Source organism: Pteronotus mesoamericanus, unplaced genomic scaffold (genome assembly GCF_021234165.1).
Source record: "Pteronotus mesoamericanus isolate MK-2021 breed Mesoamerican mustached bat unplaced genomic scaffold, CSHL_Meso_final scaffold_85, whole genome shotgun sequence".
Taxonomy (NCBI): Eukaryota; Metazoa; Chordata; class Mammalia; order Chiroptera; family Mormoopidae; genus Pteronotus; species Pteronotus mesoamericanus.
In genome coordinates, this window is record NW_026555329.1 from 3,268,175 (window position 1) to 3,281,350 (window position 13,176).

Below are 13,176 nucleotides of genomic sequence, written 5' to 3' on the forward strand. Positions count from 1 at the left end.
TGCATCTCGGCTCCTACCGCAGCAGGCGCCCCCGAAATGGCTGGCTCCGGGGCACAACAGAGGACGAGCTGCAAGAGACTTTTGGCGGTACTGCCTCTGCCCTGGGAAGAGTGGATCGCAGGGAATGTGAAGTTCATGGGGACCATAAACGGAAAACAACCGCTGCACAAGCCCAGATGGAGGTGGCTGTTATGAGATGTAACTAGCAGTATTGCAAATAGCAAATTGGCAATAAAGACTTCACTTTTATGAGGCTGACAGGAATCTAAGTGATTAGCATCGACCACAGGAAGTAAAGCATCCTGGATCAGAAGACAGGAGCCCCTAAACAGTATTCTTTTTAAAAAGAAAATCATTTTAATCTAATGTTTGTACATACAAAAATATATATCTCATGTGCATGCAAATTTCGAAGCCCAAGTGAATGAACACGTTTGAGCCTCCTGTCCAATTTAAGAACTAGAGTGCTACCAGTTACACCCTCCCACACGCCTTTCCTTCTACCCCCACCCGTGACAAATATTTAATACCCTGAATATTCTGTTTACTGTTTCCTCGCTTTTTATCACTTATTGCGAATCCCTAAGCTAGTGTTTGGACTTCATAAAAATATCATCATGTCTGTTCTCTATCGGAACTTGCTTTTTTTCCACCTCACATTATGTTTTAAGCTTTAAGCATTCATAGAGATGTGAGGAGCTGGAGTTCATTCATTTTCATGGCTATGTAATAATTCATTGTTTGAATAGACCACAATTTATCCAGCCTGCGGAGGGCTGTTCTCAGCGTTCCAACGTCCTGGCCACTCTCACACACATCTCCTGGTGTACATGTGCAAGAGTTTCTCTGCGTGGAAAACACTGGACACCCTGTATGTGAATGTTCAACTCTACACGATAAACAATTCAAGGTAAAGTCAAATTGTTTCCTGAAGTAGTTGTTCCAGTTTATACTCCCAGCAGCACTGGGTAAGCATTTCCGTTCATTTACATCATCTCCAATTGTTTATGTTGTCAGATTTCTGAATTTTTGCCAACCTAGTGGGTATAAAATGATATCTCACTGAAGTCTTAAATGGCATTTCCTGGTTACTAATGAGGCTTAACCTCTTTACCTATGCTTATTTGCCATTTGTTTTTCTTCTTCTGTGAAATGCCTGCTTCCCATTTCCCCCCTTATAGGGCTGTCTATTTCGTAATCGATTCTGCAGGTGTTCTTTATATACTAAGCAGTGTTCTTTACCATGTATCAATTTGTTGATCTTTAAAACTTTAGATGTATGGCATTTAGAACGGAAAGGACCTTGCAAAATGTATAGTTTATCCCTCTCACATTACGGATGAGAAAAACTGAAATGCAGAGAAGTAAAGCAACCTGCCCAGCATCACAATTTGTGTTATCAACAGTGCTGAAATGAGCACATGAAGTTTTTAACCCTGAATTAAATTATTTTCTCATTATATTATAACCTCTTTTATTGGTTTATCTCATTTTTATTTAAAAAAATTTTTTTAAGTGCCCAAGTAGTATGTTTGTGGTAGAAGAAGGACACACTAGCATGAGCAAAATGAAGGAAGTCGAAATCAGCTCTAATCCTACCTTCCAATGCAAAGACTGTTTATAGTCTGTATTTTCTTTCCAGATAGTAACTATTATTATGGACTAGATAAATATTATGGAATGCTTCCTGTGGGCTGATTAGTATGAAGTGCCCACTATGTGCCAGACACTGTTTTAAACACTTTCTATGCATTGATTTGTTTGATCTTCCCCACGATCTTACGATGCAGATTGTCACCATTATCACCAGTATGGCAGGCAGAATGATAGCCTCCCAAAGATGTCCCCTTCCTAATCCCAGGAAACTGTGATGATGTTTCATTACATGGCAAAGGAGAATTAAAGGAGCAGATGGAATTAAGGTTGCTAATGAGTTGACCTTAAATTAGGAAGATTATCCAGGTGAGCCCAATGTAATCACAGTCGTTCTTAAATGTGGAAGGAGAAGAGTCATGTGGAAGTGACAGAATATGAGAAAGATTCCATCAACCATTGCTGGCTTTGAAGTTAAAGGATGGGCCTGTGAACCAAGGAATGCAGGCAGCCTCTAGAAGCTGGAAAAGGTGAGAAGACGAATTCCTCCCTGGAGTCTCCAGTAAAGACCACAACTTTGCTGATGCCTTGATTTTAGCCCAATGTAGAAGATAGAATAGTGGCCAAAATGATGTCCACACTTTAATTTCTGGAACCTATGAATATGTTACCATACATGGCAAAAGGAACTTTGTAGATGTCATCAAGAATCTTGAGATGCTGAGATTAGCTTGGATTTTCCAGGTGGGCTCATTGTAATCACACGGATCCTTTTAAAAAGGAGGCAGGAGGGTAAGCATCAGAATGATGTGACTACAAAAGCAGAGGTTGGAGTGCTGTGCTTTGAAGATGGAGGAGGGGACCACAAGCCAAGGGATACAGGCGGCCCCTAAACAAAGGGGCCTTTATTTTGGTGCAGTAAAACCCGTTTTGGACTTTTGACCTCCGGACATGGAAGATAATAAATTTGTGTTCTTTTAAGTCATTGTTTCTGGTAATTTGTTACAGCAGAAATGGGAAACTAATACACCTCATTTAAAGCTGACCGAAGCCCCATAGCTAGTGGTAGAAAGTGCTGTGACCTCAAGCCACCTGGATTCAGAACCCATATATTTCACCACTGTGAGAGACAGACAGAGATTTGAGTAGTACATACATTTCAATACATGCAAATCTTCCACATTATTTTAATATCCATTCGGCACCACCATAATAAATAGTTGTGTTCCACTGACTAAATATACCATTACCATATTTTATGCAATAAATTCCCTACTATTAGATACTTAGGTTATTTCTAATGTTTCAATATTCTAAAATTGGCAGTGATAAACACCTCTCTAGTGATATTAATAATTTGTTTAGGAAAAGCTCTTAGAAATGCTAGGTCAAAAGAAGTGCATTTAAAAAAAATGGCCGAATCCTCCACAAGATTGCACTGGAATAAAATTTAAAACACAACTACAGCATGGACATACCGACCTTCTGTTTCTGTAACATTAATCTATTTTTTAATCTATTGTATGTACTTGACTTAATTGTATTTTTGTTTTTGAAAGTCTTAACTGTGACATTAGACCTTCTGTAGAGTCATAGGTGTTAGAGAGTATTTAGAGGTCACCTAGTCTAACCCTTTGGCTTATAGGTAAAACACCTGTGGTCCAGAAAGGTCAACAGACTAGAGGTCAGGCTCCTTGAGTGGGGCATGTCTGGTCAGAACCCGCTGGCCTGACTCCAAGTCCAGCGTCCTTCCACATCTGCTGCAAATGTCACATTGGTACCATTATTGATTGTTTTTTCTTCAAATCATGCCAGAAACCTCATTAATCAGAGGCACGTTTTAGGGACTGTAAATCAATGGTGATCCATATGCCTAGTATTAATAGGTAAACTCTAGCCTTTTCCTAGAGTGAGCCTATTTACATTTTCTCATTGTGAAATTTGGTAGGATTGAGGGAAGACAATAACTCCTTCCCCCCAAAATGTTTTATGTAGGAGTTCTTGGAACGGATAATCAGAGGTTTTCCACCATTGTCCTTTTTGCCTATATCATTTTCTAACTCGGTTTGCGGGTTACCCGACAGCGCTAAAGCTACTTGGCCCTGGAATTTGATGTACACAAGGGTATGCAGACCTCCTCCCTCTCTCTGAAGCAAGCAATGAATAGGAAAACACACTGCCATTTTCTGACTGACCTCAATCGCTGAGGGTAGACCCCGCACGTTACATCAGCAGGCTGGCTCCATTACACTGCCCTGCGCTGTGCTCGAGCTACTGAAATATTGATTTTTACAGAGCTGGCGTGCACACACTGAAAAATCAATATTCCAGTGCACACAACAGAGCAGGCGGCAGAGCCGGGACCCACTCTAAGGCCCAGCAAGCACTGCCGGAAAGCCTTGGCCAGGAGGGGGTGGGGGCTGGAGGAGACAATGCCCGGGGTGAAGCCCCTGCAAACCCGGGAAGGGTCAGATAAACAACCGAGTGTGGAGAGGGAAGAGAAAGGAGAGTGGAGAGAAAGATCCTTGAGGATAAAACAGTGGGAAGGAGCAAAGATTTATCTTTCCATAAGGGGGAAGGGGGAGAAGGAGAGAGTAAATTAAGAAGACAGGATGGGAAGAATTTTACAGGTAAGACTCTTCCCATGAAAATTCCTTTTGCTTCTCTGTATCATTCGGTCAGACTTACAGTGGGAAAATTATAAAGATGATACGGATATTTTACTACACGAAAAAAATAACTAGGCCAATTCTGGGAAATACTTATATTAAAAAAAATAGCCTCTTTCCTTTTTCTTGGTGACTAGAAGCTGGCAGATCTTACAATAACCATCAGAGAGTCAGCATTTGTCATCTGGGCTCTACCTTCGCAATGCTGTTACTTTCTTTTCCTTGGGGAAGGGGGAGGGAAGAAAGACATCCTGGTCATGTGGCCATCCCCTGTCTTTCTAGACAAGCACCTTCTTTGACGTGCTTGGGGAGCCACGTTAAGAATTGATTCCTTTTACAAGCCCGTGAGCTCTCAGGGAATTCTGAGCTCCCCTGAAGCACACCTCCATCCAGATGTGGGCGGGAGAACGTGTCCCGAGCTCCACTCTCCGGTGCCCAGCACTCAGCAGAGGTCCGGGGGCAACAGACTGGCCTTTTGGTTAGTTCTTCTAGACGTATTTAAAAAAAAAAAAAAAATCAGAACTAGCACTTTTACTCTTAGTTAGCATTTTGGTCTCTTTTTATTTGGGGGAGGGGCAGTGGGTAGGCACTAATTAAAAGGGAATACTTTTTAACCTCGATGAATTCTTGATTTTTGCTTTGTCCTAGAATTTTCTTACCGAGGATCTCGCTATTAGTTCTGTCAACTCCCTGCCAGAGGAGGAAACTGCCTTCCCTAAGGTTTCCATTTCGTTCTCTGCCCTTCTGGCAGCGCCGCCACTTCCTCCTCCCCAGCCCAAGAGAGACCCGGGCCCAACCCGGGCTCTGGTGGGGTCTGGTGGAAGGGGAGCTCCTGTGTTAGTGCGTAGTGAGAGGCACCTTGCAAAACGTGTTTCTTAGGCCCGGCGGGGCTGCCCGGGGACAAGGTCCAGCAGACTGCCGCCAGTGGCAGAAGGGGCAGGGTGGCAGAGGGGGTGGGCAGAAGGGCGGAGCAAGACACCGAGCCAGGTGGCCACCTGGAGTGCCCCGCCCCTCCCAGCACCTCCCCCTGCCCAGCCGGCCAGCCGCGCCCCTCGGGCCCCGCCCACTCTCGCCCACTCCCCGCCCCCTTCCTCGCCCCCCTCCAGGCTCCCAGCGGTTTCTTTGCATAAGGAGGCGGCTCCTGGGTCGGCCAGGAGCACACGTGACCCCAGGGGAGGCGGAGGGAACCTGCTGACTTGACACGAGCGGCTGTGCAGCTCCCCTTGGCGCGGAATAGCGAGAGCAGCCGTGACCTCCGACCCCGCCCGCCGGCAGCCAATAAGAGCGCAGGTCGTCTCCAAACCCAAAATTTCCACGTCGGCAAAAGTCAAGATGGAAGGGAGCAGAGCGGAGCGCGAGGGGGGGAGCCCGCCGGGGCATGCCTGGCGGCCGGCGCTGGAAGGACAGGCAGAAGAGCCTGCAGCGGTCGCAGAAGGGGCCGCACGGGAGGGCGTCCGGGCCGAGGGAGTGCGACCACCCGCCTCCAGCCGCGGGAGCCTCTGAGCGCCCCGCACTTCGGCCCCGCACTTCGCCAGCCGAGTGTGCGCCCCGGCCAGGGGGACGCTGCCCACTGCACCTACGGCCCGGGCTCTGGGGAGTCGCAGGGGAGGGGACGGTGGCGGGAGGTTGGGGGGGGTAGATGGGCAAGACACTTTCCAGACCTGTTGCTCGGTGCAACAGCTGTTCCGTGCGGTGTGTAGGGGGAGGGGGCTGCAGGGCTTGGGAGGGAGGGAGGGTGGTCGCACATGCTGCCGTGTGGGGGTGCAGAGCAGGGACTAAGAGCAGAAGGGCAGTGTTGGGGGCCCTATACAAGGGGCAAGGCTGTGTGCAGATAGGGGTCCGCGGAAAGCTTTCTGCCTAACGGGGCAGTGAGAATCCCACGTAGTAGGTGGGTGGAGCGGAGGGGAGAGGACTGCATAGACCCGAGTTCTGGGGCCAGCGGACTGCGGGAAGACCGGGAATAAAGTGGTGGGAATGGCTGGAGGACGGGGAGACGCTTGGAGGCCCCGTAAAGCCTTACTTTCCTGGGCCGTCCCAACTGCGGGGCATTTCCCGGGGCTTGTTTTCGCTCCCACCCCCATTTTTTTTTTTTTAACTCTTCTAGCTCCAAGAAGGCGTGCAGCCCCCTCCCTCACCAACTTTCCAGACAGGAAGGTAAAAAGTTGCCACAAGTTAGAGTTTGCAGCTTGCCAAAGTTTGAATAGCAGGACCGTGGAGGAGGTGGGGTTCCACCGAGGATGGGTTTTGATCGTGGATGGGTGGGGAGGAGAGGGAGGATGTGATTCCTGCAGCCCGTTTGCTGTGACATTGCGACCAGAATTTGTCCAACCGGGCTGTTAAAACACTATTTCTGTTGGGCATTTGCTCTTGCTGACTGCTGCAGTAACTTTCCATAATTAATGACCCGTTCCATTATCGGTCGCATCCTGAGCTAAATTGCTTTTAAAGAGTTATTCTTCTTTGTCTTAGTTGGGTGTGGGGGGAGCACACCTGCAGGAAGAAGCTTCTGGAGGAAGACGGTCTGTTTGGTCTTTTGAGGCAAAGTTCTGAGACACTCCGACTCTGAGTATGATAGAAGTCAGTGCACTACAGAACTTTGTCTCTAGAGACTGTGGTCGTCGTCACCGCCGCCACCACCCCGTGCCTCAAGAGCTTCGGATGCCTTCATCCTCCAGATGACAGGATAACCCTGGTGGCCACGTCGTCGCAGCGCCTTTGCCTTGGGGGAGGGGCGAGGCCAGAGGGGGGGATCCAAGTGCTGCTCCAGGAACTTGGCCAACTCCTTGGAAGCCCTTGGGTTAAACCACGGAAGTGGAAACAAAATCATCCCGGATCTCCCACACTTCATCTTACCTTGGCGGACTCCTTACTGTAGAGTGTTTTGTTTTGTTTCTTTAAAGATTTGGGCTTTTCAAGGTTATTTAAATGGTACTCAAAAGATCGGCCTCGCTTGCTGCGTGGAGAGAGCCACAGGTTTAGTAATGGGAGTGTGGTGCAGCGTCTTCCAGGAATTTAAAGTCTACCTTAGAGGGCAATGATGTATGTGCAAAGCCACGGATAGTGGCCCTTTTGCTCAAGGAAAAGGTAAATGAGGTCCTTCAAGGATTGAGTTTGGCAATCTATTCTCATTTCCGTTTCTTGGATATAGGTCCAATTCACTTGTATTTTTAAAAAAGCGTTTGATTAGACGGAGAGGGTGGGGGTGTTATTACACTTTGAGGTGGTAGAGATACTTTACGTGGAGACACTGCTCTTCTCATCCCTCCTGGAATGTGGGTTTTGGTGGGAAGCTTCTATCAATAGCCTGCTCTGTGCAATGGGCCAGTAGTGCACCAAATTGTTGCCCTGTGCCTTCGACAGTGACATACTTGGATTTTATGAGCTTTTGGCTGGACAGCTGATTGATCCAAGGAGTTACAAAAACTCCTTATGAACAATGGCATTTATCCAACAAATATTTATGGAGGGCCTGCTAGGTGCTGGCACTGGGTGCAGGGTGGTGAGCAAGAAGGAAACCATCCCTGTGCCATGTTGCTGACAGTCAAATGAGGGAGGGACTCACTTTTGACCTAATTTGGGGGGGTGCTTTGAAGCTTTGGGGTTGCATGTTTGTGTCTCAGAGGTTCTTGATTAAAAAAAAATGTCACCATCTTTCTACTTGGTTATATTCCAGTTGGCTTATTCAGAGAGGGATGATAATGGGGAAGGGATCAACTGGGTGGGTTTGGGGGTGGGGTCGGGGGAGTAATCAGTTACTGGGTATTAGAGCTTAGCTGTTGCTCTTCATAGCAATGATATGTCCTGATCCTAAGTCAGCCTGTATTCTCTTAACGCAGCTATTACCCATTTTCTCACCTTTCCATCAGTAACTCTTGCTTCAGTTTCTCGATCCTTTACCCGAAAGATGGCTGAATTGTATTTGTGCAGTAAAATAAAGTGACTCCAACTCATGTCCTTGCATCCATTTGAGATGTAAGATGTGCTTGCTTGTAAAAAGGATTTTCCCCCTTGATTTTTGTGTTTAAATGTGTCCACGAGATAGTTAGAAAATACCAACCTCCAACAAAACTTAAACCAACTTTGGGAGAGAACGCAGGTGGCTGTTTGAGGGTGTGGGGTGGAGAAGCTGAATGAGAGAGCCATTGTCCAAGCAGAGATGAGCTCAGAGTCTCCAAAGAAGGGTAGGGTTTGGAGTAAGGGTAAGCCATGGTCATGTCTGGTTTGACTCTATGCTTACATGATTTGCTTAGAAATCCTTTGCTTTCTTTCCTGCCTGTGACTACTGGTGAGTAAGAGGACTAACCAGACAGGAAGGCTCTGGTTTACTCTGCGGCAAAGATGAGGGAGGAAGACCCAGGAAAATGGGTGGTCTGGAGTCCTTGCTGTAAACGTTGGATTGTCTCAGACCTCAGCCCTTCAGCAACCTGTGTGTCCTGTCACTTCCCAAGTATCAGGTGTTGTAGATACTAAGGATGCAACAGTGAGCAAAAAAAGCCAAAATCTCGGTCCTCTTGGTCATTCCACCAGAGGCGGACTATAGAAATAGAAGATAGAAGGACGGAAAACATTGTGCGCTGGGGAGACGGTGCCGTGAGAGCTGGGGTCGCTGGGCGGAAGGACGCCTTCACCTGCAGCTCGCTTTGCATGGCCGAGGCCCGCCCTTGATTCTAAATGAATAAAGCGGATAATAAGTGCAACAGAAACTATGTATTGTGAAACATTGGTAGACTTTATCTTTATTAAAAGCATTTTTATTTTAATTCGCAAAGGCTGGGAAATGTGGGGTACTAGGAAATCTCCTATGAGGGACTAGGGACCCACATTGCTGGCTCCTACCTGTATGTCATGTCTAATCCCATCTTCCAGCAGTGAAATCCTAGGCTTGTAGGTAGCCTTGCGTTTCTAAGAATGTTTATTTCAAAGAACTCCGCAAGTGCTTTCAAATGTTCTTTGAATAGTGGGATTGGGGGTGGACACATATTTCCTGGGATCCACAGGAGACAGGAGTCCACCATCTAGTTAACATGTAATTCCAGAACTACTTTTTTGGCTAAACTTCCTGTTATTTGACTTAAATTTTTCTTAATCCTGTGGGTTGTCTGCACAGGGAGGTTTCATGGGTAGCCACTCCAGACACAGAAATCTTATAAATACAAGCTGTGGGCAGGAAGAGAGAAAGGCAGAACTCATTGTTCACCCTGCTGTATGTGACATGTAAGGGATAAAAATTGTGTCACTTTGGTAGCCTTAGAGGAACCAGGTGGAAGGAAGGTGTCTCTCCAGCAGACCCCTGCAATGTGAGACACGGCTCATCATTCTGATCTGTGAATTCATTAAATGGGCACTAGGAGAGCCAACAGTGGCTTCACCGCAGCAAAAAGCCACTCCAGAAGTGATCTCTGCTTTGTGCCTCAGATATGCCTCTCTTTTTTTCCAATTTAATAGGAAAAATACAAGAAAAAAAAAAAAAAGCTAGTAGTTAAACAGTACCTAATTAGCGCCAGGAGCTGCTGTAAGCGTTCACGTATGTGAAATCATTTACACTGAGGTCAGTACTGTTCCTATAATTCCCATCTTACAGAAAAGGAAACTGAGGCATAATAACTCACCCAAGGCGCACAGCTAGTCAGTGACGGAAGCAAGGTGCATATGCAAGCGGTCTGGATCAGAGCCTATGATCTTAGCAGCTATGCTATGTTGGTATCTCTCAGTTACCTGATTCCAGCATAATACAAAGCCTGGGATGCTAGACTCAAAGTTAAAAGCCCTGAACAAAATTAGGGTTCAGCTCAGTGCAAGTCTTCAGTCTGTCGTTAGCATGTGAGCTTGGTTTCCAGGGTCCTGTAGTAGTGTGGCTTTGGGGATGACTTTGCTATTTTGAATCTCCTGGGCACTTTTGCCACTGGGTAGAATTGAATGCTGAGAAAAAGAATGATTTCTTCATAAAGTTCCCTGGGTGGTACAAGTAAGCAACAGAAACAGCAAATTGCTAAATTCATGCATTCATTCAACAACTTCGGAGTTTCTACCATGTAAAAGCCCCTGGACGTAAGCAGTTTCGGGGAGTGTGAAAGGCACAGGGTGCTGGGAGCTACCGGTAACAACCTGGAATATCCAGGAAGGCTTCCCAGAGGAAGCAATAACTAAGCCTTGAAGGATGAGGAGGAGGCGAATGGAGCGTGGGAAGGGAGGAGCAGCAAGTACAGACACAGAAACGGGCAACATTATGGTGTGTTTAGGAGTCGGTAAGTCCTTCCGTGTGGCAGGCGTAAATGTCACATGTAAGTGAGCGACAGGAAATGAGGCCAAGGAGATTGGCAGGAATAGACCGTGAAAGGCCTTGTGTGGTATGTTAAGAAATTTGAACTTCATCCTGAAAGCCATGGGAAGCAACTAAAGGATCTTCAGCGGGGAAGTGGCCTGATCGGCTCTGCTTTTTTAGAAAATATACTCTGGCAGCCAAGGGAATGGGGAACTGTTTGGAGGTGGACTAGCCAGTTATGAAGCTATTAGAGTGATACACACTCTAATGCACTGAGAGCCAGCGGGGTGCCCAGGAGTGGCGTGGAGAGGCCCAGGGCAACACGTAAGAACTTCCCAGCGAGCCCGGTCCCAAGGCGCTCACATACATTTTGCTTCTGGTATTCCCCCAGGGAATCAAACTGGCGCTAAACTGCATTGTGTATGATATTTCGAAATATTAAACTTGCTTGGCTATAATCCCAGGTTAATTCTGGAAGTGTAATATTGGAAACATCTCTTTAACCCTTTACAGCATATTGGAGCTTTTACCCTCGTTCATCAGGTGGGAGGAGTCAGTGATTGTAAATGCACTATCATTTATGTACCACTAAGTAAGAAAAAGTGCTGTTAATTCAACTACGCCACCGTGCTCATGTATCACTTAGGTTTTCGATTTTTAAAAATTTATTTAGGTATAGATTTTAAAAAACTAATCAGAACCCTAGCAAGAAACAAGGGACAGCCTCCCCAGGTGGGGGAACTGAGGAGGGTTTGAAGAAAAGAATATTTACAAACTGTGGGTGGGGTGGAGGTGAACCAACCAGGAAGAGTGAGGCACCTGGGGCTGGCAGCTCTGGGAAGCAGGTACTGCTCCCAAAAGCCACCAGGGGTAAAGAACAGATCCTGGAGGGAGCCCAGGCTGCAGAACAAAGCAGCCTGGCCGGCGCTATGGCCTTGGGTGGAGGAAGACAGCCATGGCCAACCACAACCCCGACCTCTCCCCACTCTCCAGGGTTCTGCCATTGCTTGCCATTGGCTGAACCCAACTGGAAGCCAGAGCAAGGAGCCTGGCCAATGCAGTTCACAGAGGTCAGCCTCCAGGAGGTAGGCAGCAGCAGAAATTGCATCTGAAGGGTCACACGTCAAAAATTGCCAGAGGAGTTTTTTTGTCTTGTGTCTCTCCTATGTGTACGTAAGAAGGAAAACTCTCAGGGAAATAAATTGATTGAAGCAGTCCTAGAACCTCTTCATTCACATGGCCCTCAGATGTCTAATCATTACATGCAGACTCGTCCTCCCTGACATCAAGAGCTCAAGTCAAGGAGCAGAGTGCCTTAGAAGGGTGCCCCGCTGTCCTCCCTGCATCTAAGCCACTGACATTCTTTTTGCAAGGTTGATGCCGGGCCTTTAAAAAACAAACAAACATGTAGTGAAATGTATGTAACATGACATTTACCATTTTAACCATTTGTAAGTAGACACTTCAGCGACATTAAATACATTCACACTGTTGTACAGCCATGACGACCCTCTATCTTCTAGAACTTTTTCACCATTCCAAAATGAAACTCTTGACCCATTCAACAATTACGCCCCCGGTGCTGGGGCCTTCTTGGCCTCGCCAGAAAGGACCAGCAGAAGATTTTGGGTTGAATTGGTGCAAAGGTAGAAAATGTCAGTGAGGTGATGGCTGTTGCTTGGCTGGCGGCATTTAGAAGGTGCTCATCAGTTGTAAGATGCATCCCGGTTTCAGAGGTATTAACTCTGGAAAAATATGTTGCTTAGCACTAATGAAATGGGATGAATCTCTCAGGAGCAGCGATCACGACCAGGTTCCATGAATGGGTTTCAGGTGGGTCAGAATGCCGTTCTCCTCTGCTCTCAGGGAAGCTAGTCACCAGCCACATTTCAAATGCCCGGCAGTCTCCTGTGGCCAGGGCTGGTATGTCGGACACCTGAGATAGTAGAACATTTTGATCATTTCAGGAAGGTCCCTTGGTCTGTGCCACTCTCAGCCTGGCTGTGTTAAGTTCAAATGTATGCTTAGTCTCTTGGTAGTTATGTGACTTTGGGCAAAGCTATTTAACCTTTGTTCCTTTGCTGTCTAGCCATTAAAATTGTAATAATGATAGCATTTACCTCACAGAACTGTTGGGCAGATTGAAATTCTTAGTGCCTGGTACAAGGCAAATCATCAGTAAAGTTACTCATTATTATGGTAATTTGTTATCAAAAGCATTTCTGCCAACACTCACTGAGCACTTAGGGAGCTCTGGGCATTGTCCTCACACCATTTTGTGGATAAAATTTAGGTTTGACAAGTGAAGTAAAGCTGCCGTCTCACTAAAGAGGCAGGGCAGTAAGTTCAAGTCAGGTCCCATGACAAGGCTTGTGTTTCTTGGTGTTTAAAATGTCAATGACCTTTATTTAGGGACTGGAGAGGTCGGAGTAGTTAGCCCCCCGCTGGCATCCTTGCCTGCCTCCTGCCCTCTCCTCCTTTTCTGTACAAGAGCTGACCAATTCCAAAGGACAGTAAGATTTTAGATTTTGGATGAATTTGATTAGTTTGATGGTAGAACGTTTGGAGATGAGAGGACAATGAAATATATCAGCAGTCCAGTCCCCATTTTCGGTGGTATGTGCATAGTCTCCGCTTCTTCTTACGGGTTTT